Source organism: Bos grunniens, chromosome 6 (assembly GCF_055505025.1).
Source record: "Bos grunniens cultivar Pamir isolate PY7600 chromosome 6, Bosgru_T2T1.0, whole genome shotgun sequence".
NCBI classification, from domain to species: Eukaryota; Metazoa; Chordata; class Mammalia; order Artiodactyla; family Bovidae; genus Bos; species Bos grunniens.
Window position 1 is genome coordinate 5,353,222 of NC_141170.1, and position 6,809 is coordinate 5,360,030.

The window sequence follows — 6,809 nt, forward strand, 5'->3', positions numbered from 1 at the left end:
CTTTGTCTGCACTTGTCAGGACCCTGATGGATGCACCACCTCCCCTGACGCTAAGGCCCCTCACCTCATGTCTTTAACTCTCAAGATGCTCCCTCCTTGCTCACCAGAAGGTACTTTGCTGCAGGCTTTGGAAGCTACTGTGGCTACAGGAGATCCCACACTGTCCCTTGATATCTTGTCATCTTTCTCGCGGTCTGTGACCACTTCCCAGGTCTCTGATGATTTGTCTGGTCCCTGTTGTCTCAACTCAGGCTGTCCCCTCCTCCAGAGCATCCTCCCTGACACCCCAGGGAGGGCCAGGAGTCCCCACTGTCACTCCCGCAGCAGCTGGCCCTCCTGACTCCCTCAGTAATCGTGGTGACCTCTGGACAGGAAGAAGAACTCTTACGTCTCTGCATCCTTGTCACCAACTATAGGGACAGGTCTATACCAGAGGCTTAATAAACGTCTTTTGAATCACAAATAATGGTGCTGACAAGCTTTGCACACAATGGGCCCCTTCTAGGCACATCCAGAAAGACAGCAAGAGAAGCCAATAGCAGTCTTTGAAGAATAAACAAACACTATTTTCTGCCTGAAATCTTTGAGCAGAGTCACATTTTCCAGGCACCAAGAGTAAAGAGTTAGAGGGTAGTCTGTGCCCCAATCTGAAAAGATGCAGCTGTCAGCTTCTCCTAGCTGCCAATTGCAAACCTCAGCTTTGGTCTTTAAAGACGCTGTAGTTAGAAAAGAAAAATAAAATTGGTCCATTTCCTCTCTTCACCTATTCTCCTAACTGCTTTTCAGTGAAAATGATTTACCCATGCGAAATTTTTTGCTAGGGAACCTAAAACCATCACAGATCTATTCAATTTAAAAATATTTCTAGTCTTCTTATGGGACACACACTCTGGGCAATCCCAACACAGCAAAGTGGGAATCGAGAGAGTGGTGACAATTTCTGCAAAAACCAAAATGAAAAAGCAACAACAAACCGCTTTAAAATAAATTCTATCCGGACACAGCATTAGAACTCTTTGTTCTTATCATTTTAGCCAAAAGAACAACAAAAAAGATGCTCACTTCAGCAGCACATGTCCTAAAAGTGGAACAATACAGGGAAGATTAGTGTGGCCTGTGCGCAAGGATGACATGCAAACTCGTGAAGCATTCCATATATTTTTTTGGTTACATGGGAGAAGGATGGGGAGAAAGGATAGTTAGGGGGTTTGGGATGGACATGTACACATTGCTATATTTAAAATGATAACCAGCAAGGAGCTAGTGTATAGCACAGGGAACCGCTCGGTGCTACACGGCAGCCTAGATGAAGGGGAGTTTGGGAGAGAATGGATGCATGTGTGTGTGTGGCTGAGTCACTTGGCTGCACACCTGAAACTATCACATTGTTAATCAGCTTTACTCTGATACGAAATGAGAGTTGTTTTTTTTTTTTAAAGGCACTTACTGATGCCCTCATATGACATACAGATTTTTCCCAGCCATACTTCATTTGAACTTAAATCTCATTTTCCTCTCTCTGTGCTGACAGTAGGAAAGAGGAGCTGGTTAGCCTGATCCATACCTGGCCAGGTGCAGTCGACGGTGAATTCATCAGACGTGTTCGCTCTCAAAGCACTCTTGCAGTATCACGGAAAGTGTTAGTCTGAACCATTTCCTCAGGGATGCTGAGGCCATATGAGATTTTCAAGTCTTTCTCCTAAGAGCTTTTATACAGACAACATAAAGTTTTATATTAAAAATACTTAGGCTCCCTTCTATTTCCCCAAGAAGTGGAAGAAGCCCATTCCTCAGGCTGACAAATACCCGAAAGACAACTTCCTCAATACTCAAGTTTAAAGAATTATGTCCCAATGGATTAAAAATCAAAGCCTCAGACCTCTCTAGCCTTTGCAGCTATTTCTTTCTTTGCTTCTAACCTGACCTTGCACCTGAAGCTTTCTCTGAGCTTGGAGCAACCTCCCCCGACCCCTCATCACCCTGGCATCCCTAACAGTTTGCCCTGGAGCATTGGTTTGGTCATTAATCAGCAATCATCTTCTGACCATAGTGCCAATCACTATTTAGATCTGGGCTATCATTTCTCTTCCTTTTGGCCATTTCTTGTTTTCATGTCTCTGAGCATGCAGCTACTTCCACCTGCAACATTCTTCTTTCCTTTTCTCTGCAAACTTCAACTCAACCTCCAAAACCTACCCTAAATCTTACCTCTTCTATTGAGACCTCACCATTTTCCTCTCTACAGGATTAGGCAGCTTCTTACTCTAGATTCTGGAAGATTTTTTCTTCTCTTCATCCTTTGAACATATTTGCCACAGCAAAATTATAAACTCTATGCTTGCTCAGTCGCTCAGTCCTGTCTGACTCTGTGACCCCATGGACTGTAACCTGCCAGCCTCCTCTGTCCATGGAATTATCCCAGCAAGAATATTGGAGTGTGTTGCCATTTCCTCCTCCAATAAACCCTATGGGACGAGGGCAAAAGAACTGTGGAAATACATGAGGATTCGTAACCCCAGCAGTCATCAAATTGCAGGGACAAGTACCTCACATCATCTCTGCATGCTGGGCCCTGTGTCACTGTTACTTGAGTCTCTCTGAACAGAAACTCCTTCAAAGCAGACATTGTATTTCATCTTTTCATTCCCAGAACCAATTACAATAACAGGCACAAAATAGATGTTCAATAAATGCTAAATGGATGTGTAAAGGAATGAATGAATGCAGTTCTGTCTCAGAAAGAATAGTGCTCTATTCCTTGACAGTTCTCGCATTTTAGTGAAACATAAGTGGGGATATTTATAGGTGTCAAAGGAGAGTAATGAATGATAGACATTAAAAAGACTAGATTTGTTGAATCTAGAAAAATGGTACAGATTTGCAAGTAAAAATAGAGACACAAACATACAGAACAAACCTAAGGACACCAAGGGGTGGAAATTGGGGGAGTGGATTGAATTGGGAGATTGGAATTGACATGCAAAATACTACATATAAAATAGATAGAGACTCTACCCAATGCCTTGTAGTGACCTAAATGGGAAGGAAATCCCAAAAGAGAGTGTATATATGTACATGTATAGCTGATTCATTTTGCTGTACAGCAGAAAATAACACAATATTGTAAAGCAACTATAATCCAATAAAAAGTTATAATAAAAGAGTAAATCCATTAATAGAAAAGGAAGATTAATCACAAAAAAATAGGAGAGAGATGAGCTTATACACAGGATTCTGAAACCTATAGCCTGGATTAGAGCAGTACGTGAGCTCCTTTCTAATTGTGTAACTTGGTGTTGGAGAAGATTCTTGAGAGTCCCTTGGACGGTAAGGAGATCAACCCAGTCAATCCTAAAGAAAATTAACCCTGAATATTTATTGGAAAGACTGATCCTGAAGCTGAATACTTTGGCCACCTGCTGTGAAGATAAGACTCATTGGAAAAGACCCTGATGCTAGGAAAGACCCTGGGCTTCACAGGTGGCTCAGTGCTGAAGAATCTGCCTGCCAGAGCAGGAGACACAGAAGGCGTGGGTCCAATCCCTGGGTCAGGAAGATTCCCCTGGAGAAGGCAATGGCAACCCACTCCAGTACTCTTGCCTGGAAAATCACATGGACAGAGAAGTCTGGTGGGCTGCAGTCCATGAGGTCGTGAAGAGTCAGACACGACTGAGCGACTTCACTTTCACTTTTCACTTTCATGCATTGGAGAAGGAAATGGCAACCCACTCAGTGTTCTTGCCTAGAGAATCCCAGGGACAACGGAGCCTGGTAGGCTGCCATCTATGGGGTCACACAGAGTCGGACACTACTGACGCAACTTAGCAGCAGCAGCAGGAAATCCTGTGGACTAGGAGCCTGACAAGCTACAGTCCATGGAGTTGCAGAGTCGGACACGACTGGGAAAGCATACACACATACAAGTGTGTGTATGTATGTGCATGTACTTGTGCTGATGCTGGGAAAGATTGAGGGCAGGAGGAGAAGGGTGTGGCAGAGGACGAGATGGTTGGATGGCATCACTGACTCAATGGACGTGAGTTTGAACAAACTCAGGGAGATGGTGAAGGACAGGGAAGCCTGTAGTCCATGGAGTCGCAAACAGTCAGACACAACTTAGCAACTGAACAGTAACTATATAAGAAATTGCTTCTGAGAATTCTTTGTTAATTCATTTAAAAATAATAGTAAATCATGGAAACGTTTTTAGGAAAGACAGCTATATTTTGGAAAAGAAAATGATCACGAGGAGAGCGTGTTGTTTTACATTCTGAACATCTCTTTAGTGCCTGGTTTAACAGAAGCCAACTTGATTGTTCTATTTACTTCTGTGATCCATTGTGACTTTACATGTCACATTGTCTCTGGGAAACCCCACTTCACACTCACCAGAGAAAGAGGGTGAAAAGGCAAATACCATGTTAGTTTCATGATAAAAAGCACTGGGACCTTGCAGATCCACTGAAGTGTCTTGGGAGACCCAGAGGTCGCTCATCATGTATTGGGAATTGGTGATCTAGACTAAGACACATCCCATGGTATTGCAGCTGTTCGTTTTGTATCTTTGTCTCTTGTATGACTATGAGCTCCTACAGGGCCAGAACTCTAACTCAGTTCTCTTTCCCTGGAGGCAAACGCTCCATCAAGTCCTTGGTGCTGGTGCTGGTGCTGGTTTAGTCCCTCAGTCGTGTCTGACTCTTGCGACCCCATCGACCGTAGCCCATCAGGCTCCTCTGTCCATGGGATTCTCCAGGCAAGGACACTGGAGTGGGTTGCCATTTCCTTCTCCAGGGGATCTTCCCGACCCAGGCATCGAGCCCAGGTCTCCTGCATTGCAGGCAGATTCTTTACCTAAGTTGTACAATAAATAAAAGAGCCTCCTAAATGTTTTCTTTAGAACTTAGAAGTGTGGTCTTTTCTTTTATCTACTTTGTTTCACTTTTTCTATTTCCTATTTAGTGCTCCCATGTATTTAGTTAATGATTTCCAATTTCTTCATCTCTTCTTTCTTTGATGTTCTTTTTAAAATCTTTATCAAGTGTAGTAGAAAAGCTTTTGTATACATACATATATATGCATAATATATATATATTTTAGAAAACTTGTGAATTTTTGCTAACTAAAAAATGTATGACATTTTGATTCCACTTGTTTAACATAGTATGAATAGAATGCTAGATTTCGAATTAAAAAAAATAGATATGCACCAAACATCAAAGGTTTACTGTATGGCACAGGGACCTATAGTCAATATCTTGTAATAACCTATAATGGAAAATAGTATCAAAAATAATATGTGTGTATATGTATAGCTGAATCCCCTTGCTGCACACCTAGAACACTGTAAATCAACTATACTTCAATAAAAAAAAAATATATATATAGAAAGGAAGCAAAAGAAAAGAACTTAGAAATGCATATGGCATAAAGAACAAAGAGAAAGGAAACCATTTGTTGTTCTGTTTTTGTTCTTCTGTCTGTAAAAGTCTGTAGGTGATTACAGTTTTTTAAAATCTGAAGAGATAATTTGCCTCGAGAGATGAGCTGTCTGCAAGAAGAAAGTCAGTTGGTCCAGGGAGCAGCGGACAGAGGTTGAGAGACACAGGAGACAAGCCAAGCGATTTGCATTCATACTGTTCCACTGGACTCCCCCCTCCCCTCGTCTCCTGCCGTTTCTGATTTTTATGTTCCTTGTCAGGACACGGGAGAACATACAGGATATATAGCATATGTTGCAAGGTCCAGGAGGGCTTCTTTCCAGGGCCAGGCACAGCCAGGATCAATTAAGTAACAAGGAAGGTAGAAAATATAGCTGCAGCTGGAACAAATCAGTTGCTCAAGCACTCGGGGTTGCAACCCATAAAAGGTCAGCAGGCAACTGGCGTGCGTAGCCACAAGTGAAGCTTTTGGCTCCACGGAACTGGAAGGAGCAAGCAATTGGGCATCCTCGCATCCTGCTTTCCAATCAGGCAAACTGTGGATGTCGAAGACGTTGCGAAGGATGGGTCAAGTTGTGCCCCGGTTACATTTCTCATCTGGCTTCTTCTCAGTTGATTTTTCCCCTGCCCCCCAGTAGGGGAGTTACTTCACCAAAGTGACAGGTTGATTTTATGGGTTGGAGGCGGGCTTCAACTACTAAATGTCAACGAGTGAGAGAAGCTAGACTCATGCATGAATTAGGAGAGTTCTTGGGAGGAGGAGCTGAACAGCAGTGATGCCTTAAAAAAAGAAAAGCCTCACGTTTCATCTTGCTGCACCTGTGTTATAACTAGAGATCAAATTCCAGGTTAACTTGCAGCCATGGATAACTTCTTGGCAAATCAATTAGCTATCTGCTCTTCCTTAGTTCAGTAACAAGAGGTCATTATTTCTTAGCCTCACTCAGTCCCTTACCCTTTTCTCCTCAGAATAATTATTCCCTACACATACATATATTTATAATGCTTGTTGTTTTCATCAAGGGCAAAAGTCTTAACAGATGTGTGGAGATATTTTATTGAGTATCCTGAAAAATCAAGCTCACCCTTCCATTCTGATCAGAGCTCAGAACACAATTAGGGAAGGAGACCCCAATCCAAATGAAGGGTTTTAACTGAAAATGGATATGTAAACATGATCCCAATGACCCCATCTGCTAAAAGTTCATCCTTTTATTGAATAAATTATTGTTGAACAATGGCAAGGCACTAGACTCAGAGAACACAGAAATGAATAAGGAGCCTGTAGGTTAGATAAAGTCATTTTAACACTGCCTGCTTGGGAAATAAGATAATGCACAGTAGGACCACAGGAGAAAGTTGACACTTTAC

General features: G+C 42.4%; 1 non-coding gene across 1 annotated transcript; it reads left to right on the forward strand.

The window, feature by feature from the left end:
• The first annotated feature begins 1,054 nt into the window (after positions 1-1,054).
• LOC147370231 (U6 spliceosomal RNA) lies at positions 1,055-1,161 on the forward strand. The gene has a single exon (XR_015166326.1). It is a non-coding gene; the product is annotated as a U6 spliceosomal RNA (small nuclear RNA).
• The last annotated feature ends 5,648 nt before the right edge of the window (positions 1,162-6,809 follow it).